The sequence below is a fragment of the Pogona vitticeps genome, chromosome 4 (genome assembly GCF_051106095.1).
Source record: "Pogona vitticeps strain Pit_001003342236 chromosome 4, PviZW2.1, whole genome shotgun sequence".
Lineage (NCBI taxonomy): Eukaryota > Metazoa > Chordata > Lepidosauria > Squamata > Agamidae > Pogona > Pogona vitticeps.
Genome location: NC_135786.1, coordinates 211892917 through 211920813, shown reverse-complemented (window position 1 = coordinate 211920813; position 27897 = coordinate 211892917). Strand labels below are relative to the sequence as shown.

Genomic DNA, 27897 nt, shown 5'->3' with positions numbered 1-27897 from the left:
GACTGAGGCCTGGGTTCAGATCTCCACTCAGCCATGGAAGCTCACAGGGGATGGATGTTTGGAACTTGTAAAAGTACTCCTTATATATCTCACTTACCTTGAAAGCCCTGTTAGGGTCACTGTAAAGCAGTTACGACTTGACAGCACATATAGCAACAACAACAGTGTTGTGCAGGTAAAGAATACATATAGACAACTTTATATAGAACCAATGAATCCTGGAGGGCCTGGGGTGCTCTGTTCCATGTGGTCACAAAGAGTCAGACACGACTAAACGACTAAACAACAATGAATCCTGACTGCAGTGGAGATGACTGTTGGAGCTGCAAAACTTTATATTTCTCCAGTGCTGATATTGCCCTCTGATTTGTCTCCTCACTTGTAGTACTGTGGAAGTATAATAATTTCCTGTGCTTCTCTGAGATCTGCCGACTAGAACAGTAATTCCCAATCTTGAGTCCCTAGATATTTTTGAACTTAAAATTCCCAGAAGTCTTCACCACTAGCTGTGTTGGCTAGGATTTTTGGGAGTTGTAGTCCAAGAACAGCTGCTGACTCAAGGTTGGGAACCACTGCACTAGAACAAACTGGGATCCCCAAATGTTCTTGGACTACAGTTCCCAGAAGCCTTCACTATTTGCTGTGCTGGCCAAGATTTGTGGGAGTTGCAATGCAAGAACATCTGGGGACATGTCAGAGACAGGAAGATCATCTGCTCCACAGTAAGAAGAGAGCCTTTTGCCCAGGTATGCGTTTGGATGATGCCTTTAAAATTGTAATTAGGAAAATGCTAGAAAAAGCCTAGATTTCATGTGCTGTGTTCAGACCCGCAGCGACGACTCACAGGAATCCTTAGACGAATAATGATATGACCTATATCTACAGAGAACATGCATTTTACCATGGTTCTCTGTGTCAATAATATTTAAGTCAAGATAGCAATAAGAAAGAGGGAAGTGCTAATAAGTTTCACATTTCTGGTTGCCCAACTGAAAGAGAGCTAGATGCAAGAGCTGAGTTCCCAGGAAAACAACCAGACACACTGCAATAACCTTCAACATATTGTTTATTATCAGGTTCTCACTCTTCATTCCGTCAGAGTTCCTGCTGACACATCTGTATTTTCACTAGGTGGAGCTGTAGGATGGCTCTTAGATGCATCAGACTCAGCTGCTTTCTCCCCCATTGTCTGAAAGACAAATTTCCTTTGTTTGACAATTTACAAATCATCAGTGAGAATGACAATGGGAGAAGTTGAGGACATTAGCAAAGCATTGGCACAGGGAACCTGCTTGCAAATTGCCAATTGTGTGAGCACCCATATTTTTTCCATTCTCTATCCTGCCAATTACTTTCCTAGATAGCAATAATTTGATCATTTGTGTGTTAAATGATACACTCCCTTCCAATGCTATGGTTGCCACCAGACTTGGCTGTGTTAAACTGCTAATCACTCTTTTCTTAATCAGGGGTTGGATTAAATACCAAATGTGTTCACTTGGCTAGCAGCATGGGAAGGGTTTGGGGCACTTTTTTCTCTGAAGAGAAGTGGGATACCTTGTGACTTGATTTTTTTCCCCTCTTTTTGTATGTTGATCTGCCAGTATTCCTCCTCCATCATTATTCCATCAGATTCAGTAATTTCTACCTTACACTTAAAAGAGAACATCTTTAAACATTGTGGTCAATTTTGCATTGTTAGGTCATGTTTAACCAACCTAAAATGATTTAGTTTTACAATTTTTAAGTTTATTATTGATCTATGATAGGTCCAGACAGTCACACATTGTCTGGACCTATCATCTAAAGTAATTTTGCTTATCTACTTGTAATCCACTTTTCCTTTTTTGTTGCTGTAAAAAATCAGTAAGGGGAAAAATGCATACATACATATATGTTTTTAATCATGAGCTTTACCCTCTTCCACATCTTCCTGCTCACCAACCATAGTCTGTTCTTTTACTCTTCCCCTCCCCCCCATGACATTTGGCAGGCTCAACTGTGTAATGCTTGGCTGGTTTTATTGTTGTCTGCTCCCAGTGGGGAATAGTTGACACCGCTCTCTGTTTTCAATTGATATCCATTTTCAACAATATTGCTTTCTATTAGATTCCGGCACAGTTTGTAGCAGCCACACTGAATATGGACCACATTGACCTCCAAGCTTTAAATGCATCCAACAGAGAAATAAGCAGTATAAATAAACAAATACACAATTGTTTGAAATATCTTGTTCCAATCACAATTAGCATTTTTTAAAAAAATATACACCCCACCCATGCCAATTTAAGGACAAAGTATAGATTAACGCCCACAGAATGGAACAGGCTCTTATTTATTTATTTATTGGGAAGCTTAAAGGAGCGCAATTTATTGTATTGTAGAAACTCATTAACAATGCTACCTGCCTTACTTTATTTACAACATTGACACAAATGTCAAATGCATGTTCACAATGGATTTCACAACCACATCCCTCCTTGATGACTCTCATTTAGTTTAGTGAGTTGACTTGTGGTGTTATCTGGGGATGAGCAAGGGCAGAAGAGTCACATGCAAAAATATTTGGAAGAAAAGATCTACATTTTGCCGAAGCATACAGGATGGTTTCTGGAATTAGCTCAGAGGGTGTTCTTTTCTCTCTCTCTCTCTCTTTGGGCAGACAAAGAGGTAGCTCTCCGATGGAGACTTTGGCCTTTGTCGGGAGGCTCTGGCAGACATTCTTAAGAGCATCTTCCTAGATATTGATGGGAGATTGGTGAACCATTTAGAGAATGGCAAAAGTCAATAGCAATAAGCTCATTTTAACTGAAATAGAAATGAGGTCATTACCACTGTGTCAGGAACTAGCTTCTTAGTAATTAAAACCTCCATGTCTGGAAGCAAAGGATGGAGAAAGGGGAGGAGGAAGAAAGAGAAAGAGAGAATAATGTATTAGATTTATTTTACAGATATTAACAATGGACATGTTTGGTTCTCAGAAACATCTACAACTAGGAGCTCAAGTGTGGGTATTGTTGGGTACATTTAGACACGCTCCCTCCTAATGAATAATATTTTTATTTTTATTTATTTTATTTAATTTATATCCCGCCTATCTAGTCACGATGGACTACTGTAGGCGGCCAACAACAAAGATAAAATACAATAAGATAAAACAACAAATTACAAGACAATTAAAGTAAAGAAACAATAAAGGAGAAAAGAAAATCAAAAGTGATCTGGTGAGAAGGCCTGCCGAAACATCCAGGTCTTTAATAGATTCTTAAAGGTGCCCAGCGAGGGAGCTCCGCAAATACCAGGAGGTAAATTATTCCACAGGCGAGGAGCCACCGCCGAGAAGGCCCTATTTCTTGTTTTCTCTTTTCGGGCCTCCCTCAGCGTTAAGCTCCTCAGCCTCACCTCCTGGCTCGCCCGTGTGACCCGGGTAGAACTTGGTGGGAGTAGGCGTTCCGCCAGGTATCGAGGCCCTAAACCGTTTAGGGCTTTATACGTAAGTATTAACACTTTGAAGTCGATGCGGAACCTGATGGGCAGCCAATGCAATGTGGCCAGAGTGGGCGAAATATGTTGGAATTTTTTCACTCCACTGAGTAATCTGGCCGCCGCATTCTGCACCACCTGTAATTTCCGCAGCAACCTCAAAGGAAGCCCCACGTAGAGCGCATTACAGTGGTCTAATCTTGAGATTACGAGCGCGTGTACTAAAATGGTGAGCGCCCCCACTTCCAGGTAGGGCCGCAGCTGGGCTATCCGCCTGAGATGAAAAAAGGCGGTGCGGACCACCGACGCCACCTGTGACTCCATGGAAAGCACCGGGTCCAGATGGATCCCCAAGCTGCGTACCCCATCCTTTGCAGGGAGAGTCACCCCCCCAAAAGAGAGGGAGTTTCCCAAATCCCCACCCTCAGTACTTCCGTCTTGTCCGGGTTCAGCCTAAGCCCGTTCTCCTGCATCCATTCCAGTATAGTCCCCAGGCAGCGCTGGAGGCACAGGACGGTTTCTCCTGCGGTTGGCAAAAAGGAGATGTAGAGCTGCGTGTCGTCCGCATACTGGTGACACGAAGCACCACACCCCCTGATGACCCCACCCAGCGGCCTCATATAGATGTTAAATAGCATTGGGGAGATAATCGACCCCTGTGGAACCCCACAATTGAGGCTCCACGGGGCCAAGATTCTCTCCCCAAGCTGAACTCTCTGGGGGCGGTCCTCCAAGAAGGAACGGAGCCAGGACAATGCCAGGCCACCTATTCCCAACTCGGAGAGCCTCCCCAGGAGGATACCATGGTCAATGGTATCAAAGGCCGCTGAGATGTCGAGGAGGACCAACAGGGACACTTTGCCCCTATCGGCCTCCCTCAATAGGTCATCACACAGGGCGACCAAAGCCGTTTCTGTGCCGTAGCGCGGCCTGAAGCCCGACTGGAATGGATCCAGGGCATCTGTTTCATCCAGGAGCGCCTGAAGCTGGTCGGCCACCACCCTCTCGACTACCTTGCTAAGGAAAGAAACATTGGCGGCGGTTATATAATACAGTTCACATTAGTGGAATCTGCCTTCTGCCCTGATCTATGTCCAGTCAAGACAGCCAGGGTGGTGTAGTGGTTAGCATATGCAAATCGGAATGCAGATTTACCGAGACCACCCTGAGCTATCTGGAGGAAAAGTGTCATGGTGGCTGGGAGATTCGGGCAGCTATAGTCTCAAAAAGTAAGTTGTCAAAACTCTTGTCAAATCATTATCTACACTTTGGGTGGTGGTAGGTAGGTAGAATTCCTTTTTAAAAAGTATCCAAAAAGATTGAAAGTAAATTATTTTGAAGTGGTGTCCAGCATTTGGTCTTTGTGTGGAGATACCAAAACCTTTCCCTTGTTCCCTGTGAATCTGTTCACATTTAAAGGAAGGCTCCCTTTCTCAAAAGGCTAATTAGTCATTGAAGTGGCAGCTGTTGTCTCACAGCAAATGATCTGCTGTCAACAACGGGCAAACTTCCTGAAGCTTGATGTGCCCAGCATTTCTGGGCACAGGAAGCCTTTTCTTTTTCTTTTTGTACTGTTAACTCCTAGAATCTCCAGCACTCTGGGGTTCTAGACTAAGAAAAATTAACATGTTTTAGTTCTAGCTGTGTCCTTTAGCAGATCAGAAATAGCATCCCTTTTAAAGTTTTGAAGAAGACAGGCGGCTGTTCCAAAGATGCAGTTCCCCTGATGCAGAAGATTGACTGGCTTCATCTCTGGTACAGTCCCTTGCAGTTCTTTATCTCAGGATGACATCCCTAGACAACTATCTGTGTATGGTATAGCTGAATTGCTGAGAACCTGAACTCTGCCTGCACATAGCTTGAAGCATTTGACAAGGCCTCATCAGCTGCTGTATGAAGGAATAAAAGCAATGTACCACAGCATTTTAAAGATTTTTCATCACTTACATATGTTTAAGTCATCCTTACAACAACCTGCAAAGTAGATGAGCATTAATAATCTATACTGAGGATGTGTGGGATTTGGAGTGGGACTAAGGCTAAGAGATAAGGTATTAATATCTGTTTATATTCACATTGGTAGTTTCATCCATCCCCATTTCCACTTTCATTGTTTTCCCACATTAAAGGTCAACAAGTCTGAAGAGGGAGAACTCTGCTATCTGTGGGTGCTCTCCACTGGAATTGCAACCTTGGAAAATCCTGCTTTTAAGTCCTGATTCATGTGAAGAATATATATTAGGAATGAGATTTTTGCATTACCATGAACAACAACAAAAGAGGCTCTTACTTTTGCTCTGATGTTCTTTTGTTGATTTTCCCAAAGAGAGATCCTTAAACAGGAATTCTTTGTGTTAATGAAAGAAAGGAAATGGAAAGAGTTGGTTTTTTGTATTTGTTTCCTTCTTTCATTTTCTTCTTTTTAATCTCTTATCTGTCAAATTACCCAGGAAATTTTCAACCAAAGTGTCAGGAGAGCTGCTGTCAACAGCCAGTCAGAATGTCCAGGAGGTGGAATGGGAATTTTGAATCTCTGAAAGGACCTGGATTAGTTGGAACCCAGTGGGAGTGCTTTCTGTGTTTCGCTAGAGCTTTCACTGCCAGTCACTCATTGCCCTTCACTAGCTACCTTGATGTCTTGCACTGTCACTTAGAGAGAAACTCCTGCCTGCTCCTAAAGCAGCTGGTGGTGGTCAGGGCAAAAGCCCTGCTCTTTCCCCTCCCTCTCCTTGTCTCGCCACTATGTTCTTCCTGGTGCATCTGCTCATCCAGGTACAACCATCTGTAGCCCTGATGTGCAGTGGAGAAGAGAGGTGAAGAGAATGCTTGGTGGTGGCAGAGGAGACATGAATAGCACAAGAAATAATTAAGTAAATAAATAAATAAATAAAAATGAGCAGGAACATTGCCCAGTCAAGCTTAACCTACAGGAGGAAGACATACTTGCCTGAGATTTGGTGCCAGAAAATATGAATGGGGAAAATACAAACAAAAAAACAACAACAACAAAAAGGAACAGCACATGAAAGACACAAAAATGGAAGCGCGTCCACAAAGGATCTGAAAAAGAAAACAAAAGTGAAAATTTTAATGGTGCACATTTCTAGTGTACATGGAGAGTGGAGGATCTCTGTTTTAGACTCATCATATGTAGGCCAATAAAATTAGAAAGAAAGGAGTGGCACTTGCTGTGATGAGTTTGCCATTAATTTTGAGGGAAAAATCGCTCAGATTCGCAGTGTATTGGACTCCACCATTACTGCAGAATCAGAGGATGTGTCCAGTGTGGCATGCTTAGGTCAAATATTAATGGATGAGTTTCAATTGTTGAGACCTGAGGATGTGGACAGGGTGCTTGGATCTGTCCATTCTACCACCACTCCGCTTGACCCTTGCCCATCTTGGCTAACTGGAAGGTCTGCCAGGGGGGTTCGCACTTGGGTCCCAGAGGCCATGAATGCCTCTTTGAGAGAGGGAGTGGTCCCTACCACCTTGAAAGAGGTGGTAATTCAGCCACTCCTAAAAAAGCCTAATCTGGACCCAAGGCTGGTGGTTAACTACCGACCAGTGGCGAACCTCCCTTATTTGGGCAAGGTGTTAGTGGGTTGTAGCGGGGCAATTCCAGGCACTGCTGGATGAAACAGATTTTCTGGATACATTTCAATCGGGTTTCAGGCCCAGTTTTGGTATGGATGGTTTTGTTCGCCCTGTACAATGACCTTTGCTGGGAGACAGGGGGAGTGTGACCCTGTTGATACTCCTGGATCTCTCAGCGGCTTTCAACACCATCGGCCATGGTGTCCTTCTGGATAGGCTGGCTGGGTTGGGAGTTGGGGGCACCGCTTTATGGTGGTTCCACTCCTTCCTGGCTGACTGTGTCCAGAGGGTGGTGCTGGGGGACAGTTGCTCTGTCCCATGGCATTTATGTCATGGAGTTCCTCACGGCTTGATACTGTCCCCCATGCTGTTTAACTTCTACATGGAACCACTGGGAAAGATAATCAGGAGGTCTGGGCTGAGGAGACAGCAATATGCTGACGACACTCAGTTCTACCTCTCGTTTTCCACCAATTCAGGTGAGGTGGTTTCTGTGCTGAACTCGTGTCTGGACCTGATAATGGATGAGGGTTAATAAATTGAAACTCAGTCCAGACAAGACGGAAGTGCTGTTAGTGGGTGCTTCACCAGACAGGCTGGAGGGCCATTTCCCTGCCCTGAATGGGGTTTTACTCCCCCTAACAAACAGGGTCCACAGCCTGGGGGTGCTCCTGGACCACGGGCTAACTCTGGAAGCCCAGGTGGATTCAGTGGCCAGAAGCGCCTTCCTTCAGCTGCAGAAATTATACCAGATACGGTCCTACCTGGATGAGCAGAGTCTCATGACACTGGTAACATCCCACAGCTCTGTGTGGGACTGCCTTTGAAGATGGTCCGGCGACTGCAACTGGTCCAGAATCGAGCTGCGTGGCTGGTGAGTGGTGGGGCTGCTAGGGGATATATCAAGCCGATTCTGATTAAATTACAGTACATTAGCTACCAGTTGCTGCCCAGGCCCAATTCAAAGTGCTTGTTTTGACATATAAAGCTTGGGCCCTGGATACCTGAAGGACTACCTCCTTCCATATGAACCTACCTGGCAGTTAAGATCTGGCCAGGGGGCCCTTTTGAAAGAGCCGTCTCTCAAGGAGGTAAGAGGGATGGCTTGTAGACAAAGGGCCTTTTCGGCAGCTGCCCCCAGACTATGGAATGCCCTCCTGACTGAAATTCGTCTGGCGTCGATGCTGATGACATTTCGGTGCCAGGTCAAAACCTTCCTGTTCCAGAAGGCTTTTACTTGAAATAATAAAACTGTGGGTCCTGATGGCAACTTTTAGAGTATATATTTTAATTGTTTTACCTTTATACTGCTATAAAACGCCCAGAGACCTTTGGGTAGTGTGGGCAGCATATTAGATAGATAGATAGATAGATAGATAGATAGATAGATAGATAGATTAGATAGATAGATAGATAGATAGATAGATAGATAGATAGATAGATAGATAGATAGATAGATAGATAGATAGATAGATAGATAGATAGATAGATAGATAGATAGATAGATAGATAGATAGATAGATAATTGCTCCTCTGTACCCATCTGCTGGTTTCCCTAAACCACTTAGTGAGTTTTGGAAAGATTTGATAAATAGGCTAGTCTCTTACAGCACATGTCTGTGTATGTTATACTCAGATTTAAGTGCAATTTAGTTCATTGTGGTTTACTCTGAGTGTAAGATTGCAATTTTAGGCATTCTGGTGCACAGGTTTTGCTATTTTCCTTTGGCGGATGCTATCTAGAAGTGTAATTTATGCCACTTTGGTTACTTTGTCTGATTGAATAATGATGGACCCTCTTATCATGTTCTGTCTGATTTCCATCTTGGTTTCTAGGTACATGGGGGTGGCAGAGCCACAAATTGTTGCAACCATTTGTGTGTGCAGCTGAGCTGGCTGCAACAGACTTTTCCATCCAATCCTTCCCAGGGCAGACCTTGCAACTCCATGAAGATTTTACAGAGATGGTTGTGAAATCTTGATGGGTGGAGTGCACTTTTGGGGAGGGGAGGGGGGAGGATTCTCATAAATTAGGCAGAGAAATTTTCCACTATTCAATCTCTTTTGCTTGAGTCAAAGGTTGATCCTGGATCCAAAACATTCTGCAGATTGTGCAAAAGAATAGGAAAACCGTTCAAAATAGCTGTAGCAGAAGTAGTATGACAGTCCAGAAAAAGAAGTCTGAAACTCCTGTGACAGTCAAAACTTTACATATGTTTGCACAATAATTTAGTTCCATGAATTATGCTGCCTGCCTTTTCTACTCCATCCTCACTCCTTGGGTAAGCCAAACATTCATATGTTTTCTCGAAGGCTTTCATGGCTGGGATCCGATGGTTGTTGTGGTTTCCGGGCTGTTTGGCTATGTTCTTAAGGTTTTTCTTCCTAACGTTTCACCAGTCTCTGTGGCCGGCATCTTCAGAGGACAGGAGCTAGAACTTGCTGTTCTTGTTTGATTATTATGTATTTGTCTATGTTTTATTATTTGATTTTATATTTGGAAGCCGCCTAGAGTGGTCCGGTGGGCCAGATAGGCGGGGTATAAATTAAATAAATAAATAAATAAATAAATAAATAAATAAATAAATAAATAAACTCTGTCTGTGCTCTGTTGCAGTTTGTGGGATAGTTGAGTATTTATAGCTGTGGGATCAGCACAGACAGAGTTCTGACTCCTGTCCTCTGAAGATGCCGGCCACAGAGGTTGGAGAAACGTTAAAAAGAAAAACCTTAAGATCATGGCCAAACAGCCCAGAAAACCCACAACAACTATTCATATGTTTATTATGAAAATAAGTTAATTAAAATATCATATATGATGGTAAAGCTATGATGTGGCCATATTTACAATACAGTGTACATTGTGGGCATCACATATCATTGCAAAAGGATATTGTCATAAAACCTGGAAAAAGCATAGAAAATGGCACACATGTCAATTAATGATTTGGGCTTGAAGCATCTTTGTGAGACAAAAATGAAGAATTTAGAATGTTTTAATCTGGGCAAAGAAACAACTCACTGTGTGGTCTTCTTTCTGTGCAATCAGAAGTATGTCCCAATGGGTTCAGTAGGATCACAGTAGAAGATTTACTGTATAGACTACAAATCCCAAAATCCCTCAGACCATGGCTATGCTGACTGGAGGGAGATGTAGTCCCCAAGGTAATTTTTCTCTGTTTATAATGGAATTGTGATTTAAAGTGAGGGGAGGCATGATAGAAAAAAAGGAACATGATGTATATATGATTATCCTTAAACAATGGTCCTCAGCCTTTGGTTCTTCAGCTTTTTGGGCTGCAAAAAAGATGGTAAAAAACAGTCAGCAAGTTAAGAACCTTGGTTAATACATACACAACATTTTCAGTGTGAGAATATCTATAAGGGGAGTTTTTAATTGCCAAAATGACTTGGATTAATTTGCAAAAATAATAATAATAATAAGGCTAGAGACACATACATATCTGGGCAAGATTGCTTTTTAGTTTTCTTAAGTAAACATGAATTGGTTGACAGGAAGGAGAATGAAATAGACTGGGAGGAGAAGTTATGATTGAAGACACGTAGGCAGGGGGTAATTTAGAAGCATTGATCACCATCTCATTAGGTCGGAGATTGCAGGGAGGGAAATGAGTACTAAATGAGAAGATGGAGGCCAGAGACTGAGGCTGAAATCAGATGAGGAATACAACCCAAGAATGCATTTTCCACTGCTCTGAATGGAAAAAAAAATAAAGAGGTAGCAACAAAAAAGGAGAGAAGACTATGTTCAGGTGCTTAAAGCTGATTAATGACTGAAAGATGCACCCCTAAAGTGCTTGCTTGCAGCAATGGTTTAATTGAGTCCTATTCTGGTGCTGTGAACTGAGTAGGGTCCTTATCAATCCCTGAGGGCAGTGTGTGAGTTGAGGTAGTGCAAGACTAACTCTACAGCATGGACAGCACTGCCCTCCAAGAGAAGTGAATGTTTGGGGCCGTACCATGGGGGCTGCCCTTGTTGTCTCCCAGCCTGCATAGCCGGGATAACTGCCTTGCTCTGCCTGTTGGTAGTGCCAGCACTGTGTAAGGACTTAGGTTAGAATTAAAGAATGTATCTGCACCTACACGTGAATAGCAGCTGATGGGTAAATCATGTATTTTCACAGGGATCAGTGGGTTCCATGGAGTGTAATGGGTTAACAGGTACATGCATCACTGGGATTGCTCACTTTGCATGCCTGACCACTTACACTCAGAGTCTCATTTTACATTCCAAGCCAAGCTGGAGAAGACATTTTGGGGTTAATGAGTCTTTGTTTCAAATAGAAACAGGCATTAAAAGCCAGGTAAATTAGTATTCTGAACCAGGTAATCTTGAACTTTGGAGATATCACACATACAAACCATTCCCTGAAGAAAGAGGAAAGAAAGAAAGAAAGAACTATAGCAATGAAGTAAACAGGTATGAGGAAAAATTTTTCCCCACTTTAAAGCATATTAATTTTCAAAGATGCAATTCTGTATATGACTACATTGGTGTGTGAATATGCCAGGTCAATGCTGATCAATGCTTGGAGGGTTAGTTATGGAAAATATGCATGTCATGCACACTGTGAGAAAACAATCAGGAAGCAGGGTAGTTAAGTGGCATAGTGCATGGTTTGTATGTAAAAGCTCTGAATTCAAACCCTGGCATTTTCTGTCTCTGAACATCTGTTGTCCAAAATACCGTACTTGTACAAAATAGGACTGACATTCCCTAAGCTATTTGGGAGGTGGCTTGAACCAATTTGTTCTCAGGTTTGTGCAGGTATTTGTATGTTTCTGGTGGAGGTGGAAAACTGTGAATAGGCAAAACAAAAAGCTATAACTTGGGATGGGTGGGGGGAATACTACACAACACTTTGGAAAGGTAATGGACATTCAGTTTATAGTCAAAGTCCCTCCCAACTTTTACCTTCTTTCCACTTTTCCCAGGAAGCTAAGTATTTTTGCCCTCCAAATTTCAGCATTGTTTGTCCCCTAGATGCCAGTGCAAACTTTAGAGATTTAAAGGTATACAAAGATCGGAGGATGACTGGGGTTTCAGAAGCACACAAATATACCTGCTCCAGCTGATTTGATTATTGTTCTTCGACAGTCCAGATTTCAGGACAAAGACTTTACAAACTAACAAACAATCGCACTAAAAGAAATAAGTATGATGCAACATTTGATTATCTTGATACAGCATGTAACCTACAGCAGTGGTCCCCAATCTTTTCCCAACCGCTGATTGGTTGGGGGGGCATGGTCCTTGTGCGTGGAGGATGTGGCACACTTACGTGCAGGGCATGGCTTGCTCGTGCTGGGGCATGGTGTGCTTGCATGCATGCATGGGGCGTACTCACAGGGGGGGCTTGCGGGGGGGCAGGAGATCTGTGTCCACAGCCTGGTCCTGCTTAGGCCACGTACCGGTGCTGGGTTGCAGACCAGGGGTTGGGGGCCCCTGACCTACAGTATACACTGGAGAAGCTATTGCTTAGACAGGACATGGAGAGACAGAATGATTTCCAGTTGGCAAGGTGTCAGACAAAGGAGCAATTTTATCTATTTGTATGCAGACCATATCATAGAAAAAGCTGAGTTAGATTCAGATGAAGAAGGAATGAATGAACTTTAGTGGAAAAACATCAATAGGAGAGAACTCAGAAGGTGGTGCTGAGGGATACCTGTTTGACACCCTGGCTGCTGACCTGTTTTATCTCCAATGTTATTTAAAGTGAAACTGCTGGGAGAGATTGTTCAGAGCTTTGGGGTTTGGTGTCACCAGTATGCTGATGACACCCAACTGTACCTTTCCTTGTCACCTAGGAAGTTGCTTCGTGTCAGTAATGGACTGGATGAGGGTGAATAAACTGAAGCTTAATCTAGACAAGATAGAGGTGCTCCTGGTCAATTGAAAGGCAGATCAAGGAATAGGGGTGCAGCCTATACTAGATGGGGTTACACTCCCCTTGAAAACACAAATGCACAGCTTGGGGGTGCTCCTGGACTCATTTCTGAGCCTAGATACCCAGGTTTCAGCAGCGGCCAGGAGTGCATTTGCACAATTAAAGCTTGTATGCCAGTTACATCCATTTCTGGAGAGATCTGATCCAGCCACTGTCATATACCCCAGTTACTTCTCGGCTGGATTACTGTGACTTGCTCTATTTGAGGCTGCTGATGGAAAGTGTCAGGAAACTTCAGTGGGCCTAAATGTAGCCATTGTCAACTGGGCTGGTTACAGGGATCACATAATCCCTCTGTTACAGCAGCTCTTCTGGCTGCTAATCAGTTTCCGGGCAATTCAAAATGCTGGTTTTAACCTCTACAGCCCTAAATGGCCTGGGTCCAAGCTATCTCAAAGATCATGTCTCCTACTATGAACCACCTTGAGTGTTAAGATTATCAGGAGAGGCTCTTTTCTCATCCCACTACCTTCACAGGTGCATCTGGTGGGAACACAGGAGAGGGCCTTCTCTGTTGCTGCTCCAAGACTTTGCAAGTCCTTCCCATAGGAGCCTACTTACAGCTAAGGAATAAAGGCTCCATCATACATGATGAATCTTCATGATGATGAGGGAAGTGACTGTGCTCTATGGGAGGTGCAAGGTATTGGAGGTCTGTTGGTCTCCCTGCCCATTATACACCATACATGATGCCTCTCAGAAAATGTTATGAATGCAAGTTTGGCTGCAATCCCTGGTAAATCTAGTACAGTGGGGTCTCTACTTAAGAACATCCCTACTTAAGAACAATCCAACTTAAGAACAGCTCCATTTGCTAAATTTTGCTTCTACTTGAGAACAGAAATCCAAGATAAGAACAGGAAAAAAAACCCTTTTCTGCTCTTTTTTTAACCTTAGGTCATCTTAGGTTAAAAAAAATTCTCCCCCTAGTGGTACAGTACGTATTAACCAGCTTTGCATTAGTTCCTATGGGAACTAATGCTTCAATGTACGAACGCACCTCTACATAACAAAAAAACAGCCAGAACGGATTAATTGGTTTTCAGTCCATTCCTATGGGAAATTTTGCTTCAACTTAAGAACGTTTCAACTTAAGAACACCATTCCAAAACCGATTAAGTTCTTAAGTAGAGGTTCCACTGTAACCCTTTGATCAAGTGCGAGAAAGAGTGTGGAATTTTTTCCCTGTGTGGAAAAGCTCTCATCTCTACAAACCACAAATTGGTCTTTAAATTGTTGCCTGATTGGAGGAACCTCCAAGGTAGATTTAGAGGGTGTGTAGGAAGGAGATGCCTGAGGCTGGGGAAGGGAATTTCCCATTGTGGAAACAGGTACTTGCTCACATAACATTGGATTGAGTCCCATAATTTTGCACCAGCTTCCTAGTTCTGCTAATGTTACACAGTTTTCTTGTGTATGGGAAGAGCCTGTAGATTTACTGCTGCCATCTCTCTGGAAACCCCTTCAAATGAATTCTCTGCCTCCAGGGTCCTTTTAACCTGGATACATCAATGTAAAGAAAATAAATGGGATGCTGTTAAGGGGGAGGGAGAAGCAACCAAGAAGTTTAAGGGGAATTTCAGAAGAAAAAGACAAACCTGAGTGAGGACAGATTTGAAATATGGGACACCGTGTAGTAACCATACAACAAAGAATTAAGAAGGTGATTTTTCGGCATGGGAGAGAAAATCTCTCTCTCTCTCTCTCTCTCTCTCTCTCTCTCTGTGATTCACCTGAGTAGTTAAATAGGCTATGCTACAGATGTGAATTCTATATTTCTGCAGTCTTTGAAAGATGACGCGAGACTGATGAACTGTGGGGATCTTTGTTTCCTTGCACTTAACATTTGCAGATACTTCTCTCATGTAGTTTTCTCTTTGCATATTTTATAGTGAGAGAACAGCTAACAAATTACTTTTAGTTTCATAGGAAATATATGAGATATTGGAATACAACATTTTTTCCAGTGTAGTTGTTTGTGTCCCATATTCCCTCCATTAAAAAAAAAATCAATGTGACTTCTTTGGAGTAAATTGGGCTGCAGACTCAATGGCCTTAAAAAGCAAAGCTGCAGCTGTGTTGCAAGCTTCTTGCTGTTTGTTTCTGCATTGCCTACATACCCTAAGCAATGAAACAACCTCGCTCCTGCTGGTGTGGGATCATCCTGTCTCCATGATGTCTTAATCTCTGGCCTCACTTAATCGAATCCTAACGGTGTTGAATTGTGGCTGCTAGAGGTTGAAGGTGGATTACAATGTGTGCAATATTTGGAATCACTTTCCTCAGGTCTTCAAATTAGTTTCAAGCCATGTATTTGAAATAAAATGAAATTTTAAAAATCTTTATCCTAGAAAGGCTCTCTTACGCTTTTATTATAGTGTGTGTCAGAAGAGTCTGTTGTTTAAAAACTTACCTGGAGGGATGATGATGACTGTCTGATTCAGGTCCTTCAGCTCCTACAGTGTCTGTCTACACACTACTTTAGCAATGGTTCAATATTCCATTTGGCCTGGATGTTGTTCTCAGGGTGGCCATAAATATACACAATTCACACACTCCAAAATGAAGACTGTATATTAGCTTCTGCGGGAAGGCATCCAAAACTGTAGACTGGAGAGCTGAGAAAACCATCAGTGTCTGGAGTGAAACACAAGAGCAATGACTGGATGCACACGCTCATGTGCAGGTATGGGAAGTGGGACAGAAAATGCCCTTTAAAAGTAACATTCAGAGGTAACTTATTATTACTTCCCCTTGCTGCCTTGTTGTGGCAAAGGGGCTTGAGTAATTCAGAGAAGCTACGGGCTGTGCCGTGCAGAGACACCCAATACAGACAGGTGATAGTGGAGAGTTCTGACTAAACGCGACCCACCTGGAGCAGGAACTGGCAAGCCCCTCCAGTATCTTTGCCAAGAAAACCCCATGGACAGAAACAAAAGGCTAAAAGATATGACGCTGGAAGATGAGCCCCTCAGGTTGGAAGGCATCCAACGTAATACTGAGGAAGAGCGGAGGACAAGTACAAGTAGCTCCAGAGCTAATGAAGTAGTTGGGCCAAAGCTGAAAGGACGCTCAGCTGCAGACGCGCCTGGAAGTGAAAGGAAAGTCTGATGCTGCAAAGAAAAATACTGCACAGGAACCTGGAAGGTAAGATCTATGAACCTTGGTAAGCTGGATGTTGTCAAGCAGGAGAACTCCTGGAGGCAGTGGAAGACAGGAGAGCCTGGCGTGCTCTGGTCCATGGGGTCATGAAGAGTCAGACACAACTTAATAGGTAAACAACAACAAGTATTACTTATTGTATATAAGTAATGCATTTGTTACTCATTTCTCCTAAAAATAAGATTTCAACGACTCACAACATTACTTGCTCCACCAAAAGGAGTATGCGATTACTAGCTACAAATTAGATAGCTACTATTAAGTGGTATCTACCTTATATGTAACTGTTAAGTTCTTCATCATCCACTCATCCTGCTTGATCTCTGGGTTAAATTCTTTGGTGTTAATGTCATTTGCTTGCCCCATGCCAGCTTTGAATAGACTTGGGGTTGGCACTTTGATCTGCCCATGGATCTGTTCTGAGTTCATCTGTAATTTGTCCTTGCCCATAACCATCTTGTCCAGAGTTATTTTCTTCTCTCTTTTTAAAATTCTAAGTGGCATATCACTTTATCAATGTTGCAGAAAGAAAGACTCCAGCACTTATGCAAAGGTCAAACTGTTTATTAAGAGATACTGAAAGGGAAACAGTTCTGAGAGCAGGCATAATTGCTGATTTCCTGATGGACAGCATCCCGCACCACCTCAAAGTCATCACCAAGACATCAGCACAGGGAACATCCCTGCACACAGAATACAACACAGCCGTAGAGCGATTTAAAATAAACAACATCCTGAAAGGTTTTAAAAAATAAGCAATGAAGAAGCAATGGCCACATAGGCCAGCTACGTACATAATTTTGGAACATAAGACAGAAGCAGTTTGACAAGTTAAAGAATAAGAAATTGAGTAAGTAATAATTGCTGTTCTTTTATGACACTGAAAAAGTTCTGCCTCAGGGATCACTTGTCTTGACTTACTCTGCTGAATGGTAGGGCTGGCCATGAATTGGGAACCTTTGTATACAAAGCATGTTCTTTGCTCCTGAGTTACAGCCCTTCCTCTGGTGACACAGTGTCTCTGCTATCAGAACAATGCTGGAGGATACTGCATTTAAGGAGCTGTTCTCCAGGTGACTCATGCAGTGTGGTATAATATTTTAATTCCCTCCAGAATGCATACTCCCAAACTGTGAAAACTGGTAGACAGCACCTACCAGTGGTCTAGTGGAACCAGGGCTCACACGGTTGAAGCTCCAGGACTTTCAGAGTGGTAGGGATTACAACAACATCTCCCACTCTCCTCAGGCTTCCCTGTTGCCTCTTAGATTAGATGAAATCCTTACAGTAGTTGAGAGAAAAATAATGTTGCAAACTCTCCTTGACATGCACAGTATTTGAAGGTGGTTTATTCTTGAATAGGCAATTAAGAGCCATTAACTTGGCAAAAGAGCTATTCCTCAATTGTTGTTGATATGGTCCCATGTAACTGCCTGCAATTTTGGACTCTTTTTATGGGTAGAGTGACTATGGGGACTCTCATGATGAACACCTGCACTTTCCCATTTAGCACTGGTGCCAAAATATTTGCTGGGCAAATTTTGTGCAGTGTGAATTGCAGAGATTTGTCTGTGAGTGTAGTATTTTTCTTTCTCAAATTATCAGGGCAGAGCTGCTGATCTAGAATGAGACTATGGTACGGGGGAGTGCTTTGATGGAAGCATCAGCTGGAGCTTTTCAAAAAATCCATGCAGATAGGAGCTGAGGGGTCCATAACATCCCAGAGAAGTGTCTTGAAACTGGCAGAGCTGGAGAGAGAAGCAGCTGAATTTTGTGCCTCTTGTACCAAAATAATTGGGCTGGTTTGGGGCATTGTGAATCTTGAGTTATGTGTAGGGTTGCCAGCACTTTAATTCAGAGTGACGGCTGAATTAAAGCCATATCTGGTTGCCTTTAAACCATATCTCAAACACTGCAAGAGCTCTTAGAGTCATAGAAGTGTAGAGATAGAAGGGACCTCATAGATCATAAAGCCCAGTCCTCTGCTGTAGCAGGAAAGCGAGAGCTAATGTAGCTCTGACAGATGGCCATATAACATATATTTAAAAGCCTCCAAAGAAAAAAGGGTCCACCATATTCCATTCTATTGTTGACAAACTCTTACTGTCTGGAAGTTCTGTGTAATGTTTAGTTGATATCTCTTTCTTGTAATTTGAGTCCATTAGTTTAGTTTTTTTAAAAGGAGAGAGATGGGATAAAAATATTTTAAATAAACAAACAATAAATACTACCCACTGGAACTGATGAAAATAAGAACGGCCCATCCTCCACATCACAGCCTTTCAAATATTTGAAGATGGCCATCATATCACCTCTCAGTCTTTTATTCTCCCGGCTAAACATACACAGATGACCTCAATTGTTCACCTTGTTCTCTCAACCATTCATAAGTCTTGGTGTACTGCTATTGGTGTAATTGATGTTTCCCCAGATTTCCAGGTGGGGAGATAAGACTTCAGGTTAATGGAGCTGGAAGAGGAGAAAGTTTTGATTTTTGTCTATGAGATGGTTTAAAGGCTTGGGCACCATCCTCATCTATTCCCAGCTGGCCCCTTGGGCTCACTGTTAAGTGCAATGGTGTCGGTATATGTGTTTTAATCATGGGCTTTGTACTGGGAGAAAATAACCAACTCTACTTTCCTGAAGCAGAATAGAACTGGAAAAAAAATTCAAGAAGGTTTCCCTTATCCTCCCTTGCCTGAGGCAGACGGTGGCAGCATAGCCTTTATTGTACAAAGGGGATGAAGAAACACTGGGGGAAGGCCTTGCAATTTGACCCCAGTGGGCATAAGTGAGATGGTTGTTGATAGACTGGATATTGTACAGGGCCACTCAAAGAGGAAACTAGACCAGTGCCCAGTGATGTGATCTGGCGTTTTGGATTTTTTCCCCTCCTAATGACAAAGGCAAAATTAATTTCTATGTCTGTTCTGTGTAGTGTCTCAGCTTGGTTGTTTAATTTTTGGATTCTGAAGTCATGGGTCTGTTGTTTCATGTTCCTGTCTTATTGAAATGTTAAAAGAAGCAATCCCTTTGCTGTATATTTAGTCTGGACATTCCAGTCTTTGAACTGCTACTAGTGCAGGGAGTAATATTATCTCTCTTTCGCACAGACAGACAGACAGACAGACAGACAGACAGACAGACAGACAGACAGACAGACACACACACACACACACACACACACTACAGTGATCTTTATAGTTATAGCACCAGCAGGAGGTATGCCTTGAAAATATTCATAAAGGAGAAGACGAAGACAAAGAAATCAAACAATTATTCTGGCTCTTAAGGGACATAAGAAGGAAGCTTTCATTAGAATTGCTGTCATCTCCACTTTTAATCACCTCTATTCTTATCAAATTAAAAAAGAAGATTTTGATCAAGGCTCTAGAAGACCCAGAAGTGCCTTCTGGGGTTATCTGAACCAGTCACCTGTTTGAAAGAGACAGCCTTTCAGCATCAGACAGAAATGCATTTTCAATAATTAACTATTTTTTCCCCGCACGGCTTTTAGTGAAAAATTAATAAGGCCCAGCAGCAAGTAAGACTTAGCAATGTGGATCAAGACGAAAGTACAGGAGTACAGCAGCCTTTCTTTTAGAGAAATTGCCATTCCTTCTTCTCTCTAATTTTCCCTCCTTCTCAGCCTAATTTCCACCTGGAACCTTTCCAGATTTGCACAAATACACTAATTGTCTTTCAGCAGTTCCCCTTTGAAGTAACTGCCACATGGAGGTCTCATTCCCATTGCCCTCCAATTCCTTAAACACTTCTTTTCATGGAGATCTCCCAGCAAACTTTCAACACTCCCTTTGGGAAATTAGCATTACTGCATTGCTGTTGTCCTGGGCCTTTTATTTATTTATTCACTCAAAAAGAACTGCAAGTAAACTGGGGAGTCTTGTCAAAACGGGGAGGAGGAATACTGTGTTGCCAAATGACGATGCCATAGGAATAATATTTTGTGCCTGCTGGATAATTATAGTCTGAACTTAAATGAATAAGCATCTATCTGTATTTTGTACCCTAAGGTGGCATAGATACTTACTGAAGGAGAACAAAACTAAGGCTATGATCAGATGGCTGCAAAAGTGTATGCCTGATTACACGAGGAAAGTTTGCTTTAATGGGAGTGATGTCCCTTAAAGTGGCCCTCGAGTCTGCCAGGAAACTATTCCAACCCATCGTCCCTCGAAGCCCTACAGATGGACCAGAAAGATACAGTTTGAGCACAGGTCAGGGTTTGGCTGGAGGACATTTCCCCATGCATCACATGATCGCCTGGAAATGGATCGCACTAGACTGCTCCACAGGATGCCCAAATAGCAATCTATTTCTCCATATTGATGACATCCTAACTCTTCTGATAAACTTCGACCATTATCCAACATCTGGAGGGCTAAAGCTTCCATATCCTTGCCTTAAGGTTTCTTATTTCTCAATTCATTGGTCCATTCACTCAGTAATCAGTAATTCATTAAATACAGCCCATCTCCAAATGACCTTGGGTGGCTTACAAGCATAAAGTGTAATCAAACACAGGGTTAGCAATAAAGCCATGATCAAAGCAAGTACCGTAGGTCTGGGCACATAGTTCTCAACCACCTCATAACACACACATTCTGTGCAAATCTCCCATTTTTGTGTGCACTTTTCCTAGCTGAGAATTCAACTGCACTACTTGAAGAAAATGATCAGTCTTTAAAACAATGGATTGTCAGGAAATTCAAGTTATATCACTTTATGCAAAAATGTAAACTATTCTTCCTATACTTCAGCACAAACTCCTACCCTGATGCCATCCTCACCTATGCAACTTTGTTCCACATGCAGAGGATCTCTGTTTACAGGCTTTGTTCCAACGCCGTTCAAAGAGAAGACTGGGTGTTTTCACACACAACATAGCTATTGATTTGACTTTGACCAGCTTGTAATGAAGGTTTGTAATTGGTTAGTATGTTCATTTAAAACTGCATTGCAGACAGGAGTTACTTTTTAGACTACATGACCTAGAATCCCTCGAAGGCAAAGGGACTGAAGGTTTCTGGTGATAAAGTAACTTTTCCAAGGTCTGTATTCTCTTCTCTGTGGGCTACAACCGGACCTGAACATAAACAGAAGACAAATTTGAAGGCAATTTCAATACATCTGAAAACTCCTGTTACACCATATACTACCTTACAGCTGATACAAATGTGCATGAGTGCATCTGGTACAGCTCTCTGGTGGGCCTATACCACTTTAGATGAATGCAGAGGCACACAATATGTTGCAAAGTGGTCCATGTCAGAAGGTCTTGACAGCTGCTATGTCTGGGAGATGGCTTCTATATTTCATATATGACAGGAGAGGACTTGCAAAAATTAGAATCTGGTTCCATCCCTGTCACAGATACTGAAGAGAAGGCATTGATTAATTACAGAATGAGAAGGACCTTGTGACCTCTAATTCCTGTAGTTTACAAACATGGAATTTAATGACCATTGTTCCATTCAAAGGGTGGAGAATTATCTTTGTCACATGTGACCTGATAAGCCGGGTGACTATTGATTTCATCAAGGTTCTGAATGGGGGTGTGGAGAAGTGACTGACATTTTATGAGTAAATTTAGGAAGAAGTGTTAAGAAGAATGAGTAATTATCTGCTGGACAGATACCATGACTGGTGGCATGCAGGATTATATCCAAGAAGTACAGTTATAAAAATATCCCAGGAACAGTTTTTTTTTAATCCTATTTTCTGTCTGTTAGAATGCTTTGAATCTCAGGATGAAGAGATTTTTTTTTCTGGAATATTTTAATCTCATTTGGATTTTGTGTAATTTCTCCCTCCGTCCCTCCCACACAAAAATGTATACAAAACACTCATGCACACATAGAGGAAAAGAGAGAGAGCAAAATATTGCCTTAGTCCTCCATCCTTCCGAGGTTGGTATAACAAGTACCGAACTAGTTGTTGGATAAAGTGTTATTTGCACAACTGAGTAAACCACCCAGAGAGTGCTCTAGTACTATGGGGTGGTATATGAACCAAACCAAAACAACAAATACAATATACGGAGCTAATCTAAGCTGCCTCCTCTTGTTTGTATTTTAATATCAAGTTGTGTCAAAGACCTTGCATGTATTTTCACTGATGGGAAAAAATTACTATTTAATAGTGAGAGAAATTTCATGCCTTAACACTACAGTTCTTTTTGTGCTTTACAGGTCAGGTGGCCTGAGCATATTCAAATTAACGATGCTTTGAAGCACCTTATTACATGCCAGTTTTTTAAAAAATGTTTGGCAGCTCCAAGAAGATTCTACCAAAGCAAAAAGTCACAACCAGCATACCACTGGAGGAGCTCTTCTAAGGAAGTGAAATAGTGACTTCACACCTCTCAAGTGAAAGTGCTCCACAAGTGGAAGTTGTGCAACAGCACAATGTTTTCCATTTAGTTTTTGAATGTGTTCCTCTATACATGTAGTAACCAGAAGTAAAAAAGAAGTACTGTGCTTTTTTATAATCGGTCTCTGTTCTTGCCTTTTCCCCTGCTTCAACAGCTGAGGGAAACACTGCTGCTAAAGCCCTGTTTGGAAATAAATTTATGGCCAGACCCTTGGGTATTTGAAAGTTAAAGCACTGATGTAAGGTGCTGACAGCAAAGATCAATTCTGCTGCCTGGATGAGCTGACCTTTGTTGTACCAAGAAGTGAGAGTCTTAAGGGATGAAAACTTTAGTGCCTGCCTGCTAATAACTGGAATTAGATTACTCAAGGAGCAGCCTCCTCTCTCACCACCCTACCATTCAAAACACAGCAGGCTACAAGGATAGCATGGAGCAGCTCTTGACAAAATATCACATCGTTCTCCATCCTCTAAAATTCTTTATCTGGAAGCTGAATGCTGTATATAAATTCCATGTTTCACACCTGCGATGAATTCACTTCCGTGTGGCCAAGCTGGAAAGCAGTGCCACAATAAATAGTGTATCTTTGCCAAGAAAGTTTGCATTGTTGGTTCTGTCATGTCTACTGCCTACAGAAACAAAAGAGTAGAAAGCAAATATTCTTTTCTCAGGAAAAAGTGTGTCTATGCAGTAGTGGGCTTAGGAAAAACCATGATGTTTTCATTCATACATTGTTCAGTGAACCACTCTCCCGCAGAAATCAATAAAGGTGTGCGTAGATTTTCTATTAGTCATCATGCTCATAGAAGGTTTCACCAAATTAAGAAAAGCTAAAAGGAAGATCTGCAACATTTTGTGGCAAGCCCAGAAACAGAACTTGGAAATTTTACTCGTTATAAAGACTGCTTCCAGAACCCCTCTCTCCTGAATAGACTAAAAGTCCCAAACTTCCCCCAGTTGGAGGATTCTGGAAGTTGTAGTCCTCAGGAACTGGGTAAAATCGGGAGAGGTGTTGTTAGAAGTAGTGAGCAAAAGACTGAAATTGGGTTGTAATGTTTTTTTTCTCCTAAGCTCCTTCACTGCAAGAAGATGGTGGGCCTCCCGCATTCTATAGTTAATGTGCACCAACTCATTTTTTCTTATCTATACAACAAGACGGAGAGGCAATTCTTTTGTAGGAAATACGTTTCCCTCCCTGTGTCCAAGTAACTCTTGGAAACAAGAAACCAAGCCCCAAAGGCTTCTGTTTTCTTTATAAACCAGAGATATATCTGGTATGTGTCAGGGATTTGGCGACAGTAGAAATACGCAGAGTTATTGAAGACACAAGTTCTTCTTTTGTTGCAAGACGGTTGTATTTACAAGTATTTACAGATATTTACAGGCAGGCATCTCAACAGCATGGCAGGAACTCTTTATACAATCGGACATAATGCATGGCAGCAAGTGGTAGAGGAGGAAGAGAAAGACACAAAGACACTGTCCACTTATATACATGTACATGGCATTTTTAGTCCAATCAGAAGACAGATGACTGCATCCTTTGCACCTGGTCTTCTTCTGGTTTCAAGACATTGCATCATCTCCAGAGTGATTCAGCATTCTCACATCTGTGCACAATGGCAGCTCGTTAATGAAACACTTATACATGTTCAGGCCTACAAAATTTCTATATTCTGACAGTATGGGTGCAGAGTAGGTAAACAAGGGGTGCTCTGGCTTTTTATCTAAAAAGGAGGTAAGCTTCATTGCATATTGAGGGAAGAGGAATAAAGCATATTCTTTTTAAAAAGTACTATATAAAGCAAGGGCAGAAGTATAACATAGGTCCCCCCTGGGGACAATTAAATTAAGCAAAACATGTGCAAGCATTTTGGAGTAATCATCATAGAAATAGAATAAGACAGGTGTGTCTCATCTGAGGCTTATTCCTTGTCACTCATTGTCCCACCAAGGACCTAAACTCTCTCAGGGTCCTCCTTGCTCCATGGACAAAACGAGAAAGGAACTTTTTAGTGATAGTTTGAACATTATTGAAAAGGCCTTATTGACTGATACCTGTGAGTCCTCAGCAACAGCACTGCTGATGCCACTGACTATTTCATCATATTAATTCTTTTTTTTTCATCTGGTGCCAGAACCTACCAGTCTACAACATGAAGGATAAGTACCGTATTTTTCGCTCCATAAGACGCACCTTTCCATAAGACGCACCAATTTTTTAGGAGAAGAAAACAGGAAAATATAATCAGTTTTCTTCGCTCCATAAGACGTACAGACTTTCCACCCCCCTGTTTTGTGGGGGGAAAGTGCGTCTTATGGTGCGAAAAATACGGTAATTTTTGTTTGTGGTGCTCTGTAATGGTACAGCTGACTTTTTTTTTGCAACAGCTTTTGAAAATGACAAATTTCCTTTGTTTTTGGGCTGGAGAGAACAGAAGCTTTTAAACTATAAAGATTGGGCAAAAGTAAAATTCAGAGTTAAAGACAAGGACTCTCGGTATTTAGTTATGAAAAGCCTGGGTGTGAATCTCAAATTTTCAGCTATATTTTATTCTACATATTTAATCCATAGCCATCACAGGTTGTCTCACTTTAGAAAATTTCAAAATATAATGCTTCTCTGACTCTTTGCCAATCAATGTCTGTCCTGCACATCTGCCGCTCACTTCCCACTTCTCATTCACTCAGTCTTCTCTTCCCCAGGCTGATGGTGGGAGATGATAAGTATTAGAAGCTAATTGCAATCTTAGTAAGGCTGTAATATACCAGAATTTCTACATGGATTTCCTAAAAGTGTCTCCCATTGCATAAAATAAAAATACAAATGAATAAACAAGCAAGCACATATATTTTAAAATACATTTTCATGAATTTCTTTTTATATGCTATCCCTCTTTTCATAGATATAATGTAGTATAATATTTGAATGTATAAACATGACAGAATCATCCCTAAATGAAAGGAACTATTTGGCTTGGATGTATTAAAAATGTGCTTAGAGATGGACACTAATATGTGGTTTCTAACAGATAGCTCAGTGGTTTGGGTGGGAGTTCAATACCTCATTGTGCCTCCCTGATAGGGGCTGGACTCAATTATCCTTCGGGTTCCTCCAGCTCCTCAGTTCTAATATTCTTCCTCTTCTTTCTAGAGCTTTGTAATATTCAAAAGAAGCTTCCCTTCCTTCTTGCCTTCTCTCGCTTTCCTTTCCTGGAACGCATGGAAGTTAAATAAAGGTAGTAAGTAAAGGAGGGATCTAACTTTGTTTACAAAACCTGGAACTTGCAAAGCTCAGTACTTAGAGTAAAATAAAGTTTTCTCACACAAATATTAGATTTTGGCAGGTTAGGGTTAATGTACTTCCTGGGTGACTCACAAATTGCATTATGAATAAATATTCAGTGTCATTCACAGGCCTAGTAATTCTTTACTTTAAAAAAGGTCTACAAAGAAAATAGATACAGAAACTTCATAACATCTGTCAATATTTAGATTGATAGAACTGAAATATTTTGCACTGGTACTTTAAAAAAATACTTGTCCATGTTTATCTGCAGGACTGTGCACACCGATCACCTGACTCCATTTGGCCTGATTTCCTGTTTCAGAAAGGAGCAGGATTCACCCCAGACCAATTCAGAAGCTGCCCAATTCAACTTCTACATGTCATCAAATCTCAGTTGTGAAAAAACACATTTTTGTCTCCCATTTTCTTAAAAGACCACCTGAAAATTCATATGCATTTTATACACATTTTTCCTAGTGTGCAAATTTTTGTGGACAATTTCCCTTAATGTACAAAATTACATGCATGTTTCTAAATCGAATTGCTGGATTGCAGAAGTGTGAAAACCGAAGGTTAATTTACTTGCAATGCACATATTAGTCTTGGAAGTGTGAAGTAGGGCATTTGTATTGAAAACTGTTATGCAAATAAATTTCCCTCCACATCCTGAGTCCGTCTACCTGACTTAGCCCTCTTTCAATTAGCAAGATCAAGTTGGTAGGGACCTCTCAGCACAGGAAGCACAGTTACTTCTCCCATTCACAGCTTAAGAAAGGTCCTTTTTCACCGCTAACACCTGGAATCTCTGGTCAGCAGGGCTACTGGCTGAGGGGTGGGTGGGGGTTTACAGGAGTTCAGCCAAGAGAGAAACTTTTCCTAGCCCTGTTCCTGCCCTTTGACCCCCCTTCTTCTCTGCTATATGTTGACAGCCATCTTTTAAAATTGCTCAGCCATGCCCATGTTGGGAAATACGGAATAGTAACCTACGACTGTCTTAAATTTTTTTAAAACATTTTCAGCAAAAAGCTTTAAAGCTAGAAATTATCTTAATGGTGTTATTTACCCCTCATTTATCAAACTAGCTGGTGCTATTTTCCCCTTTCCAACTGGCTTTACTGGATGCTACTCATTCAGCCGCTGACATTTATAGTGCACTTTGCAGTGTTGAATTGTGCAAGGTAACATGGACGTGTATTGTAACAGAGGGCTAAAACAGCAGGGCTGTGATTTCATTTAAAAAAGTGGGGATCTTCAGAGCCTGCAGTCCCTGTAATCTAGGAGTAAATGATTTGCAGTTTGAAGCTGTAGGCTAAGGTACTAGTGCACAGGTTAATGCATATCTGTAACTCGGGCAATGGTTCGAATCGTGAATAGTCATTAGATGGATTTTGCTCTCAGTTAATGGGGTTGGGAGGGGAGGCAGCTGTGAATGCAATACAATAGCTAGAGGAGACAGTGCATGTCAGGCTACGTAAGCGTAGAAGCTGAATTCAGTTGTGATATATTTGTTTTCCTTTTTGGCTCAGCAAAAGCTCTTTAATGTGCCAGAACATCCTGAAAACATGTAGTGAAGCATCTGGAAGCCAAAGCTTATGAGGAACAGTTAAGGGATCCGGATATGTTTACTTTGCAGAAAAGAAGAGTGGGAAATGATACGGTGGCAACCATCTTCAGATATTGGAAGGGATGTCACATGGATGGGGCAAGCTTGCTTTCTGCTTCTCCGAAGTGTGGGACTCAAACTAAGAAGTTCAAATAACAGGAAGGGAGACTTCAACTAAACATGAAGCAGAACATCCTGGTGGCAAAAGCTGTTTCACAGTGGAAAAGATTACCTCAGAAGGTGGTGAACTTACCCATAAAAGCTCACATTAAAATATAACAGTTAGTCTTTAAGGTGCTACAATATTTTCATCTTCTTTATTTTCCATTTTTCTTTTGTTTTTGACTGATATTCTAGTACAGACTAACATGGCCACCTCTTCTAAAACTCCTTCACC

At 41.7% G+C, this 27897-nt stretch overlaps 2 long non-coding RNA genes across 2 annotated transcripts in view; one reads left to right on the top strand and one right to left on the bottom strand.

The window, feature by feature from the left end:
- Positions 1-4686: 4686 nt before the first annotated feature.
- LOC144589275 (uncharacterized) overlaps positions 4687-27897 on the top strand; it is a 40878-nt gene continuing 17667 nt past the window's right edge. The window contains exon 1 of the long non-coding RNA XR_013545316.1: positions 4687-11521. This is a non-coding gene — a long non-coding RNA (uncharacterized LOC144589275). The remainder of the gene's footprint in view (positions 11522-27897) is intronic.
- Positions 23945-25821, bottom strand: LOC144589276 (uncharacterized). Its single transcript, XR_013545317.1, has 2 exons — positions 25673-25821; positions 23945-24218 (listed from the first exon to the last, which is right to left on the bottom strand). It is a non-coding gene; the product is annotated as an uncharacterized LOC144589276 (long non-coding RNA).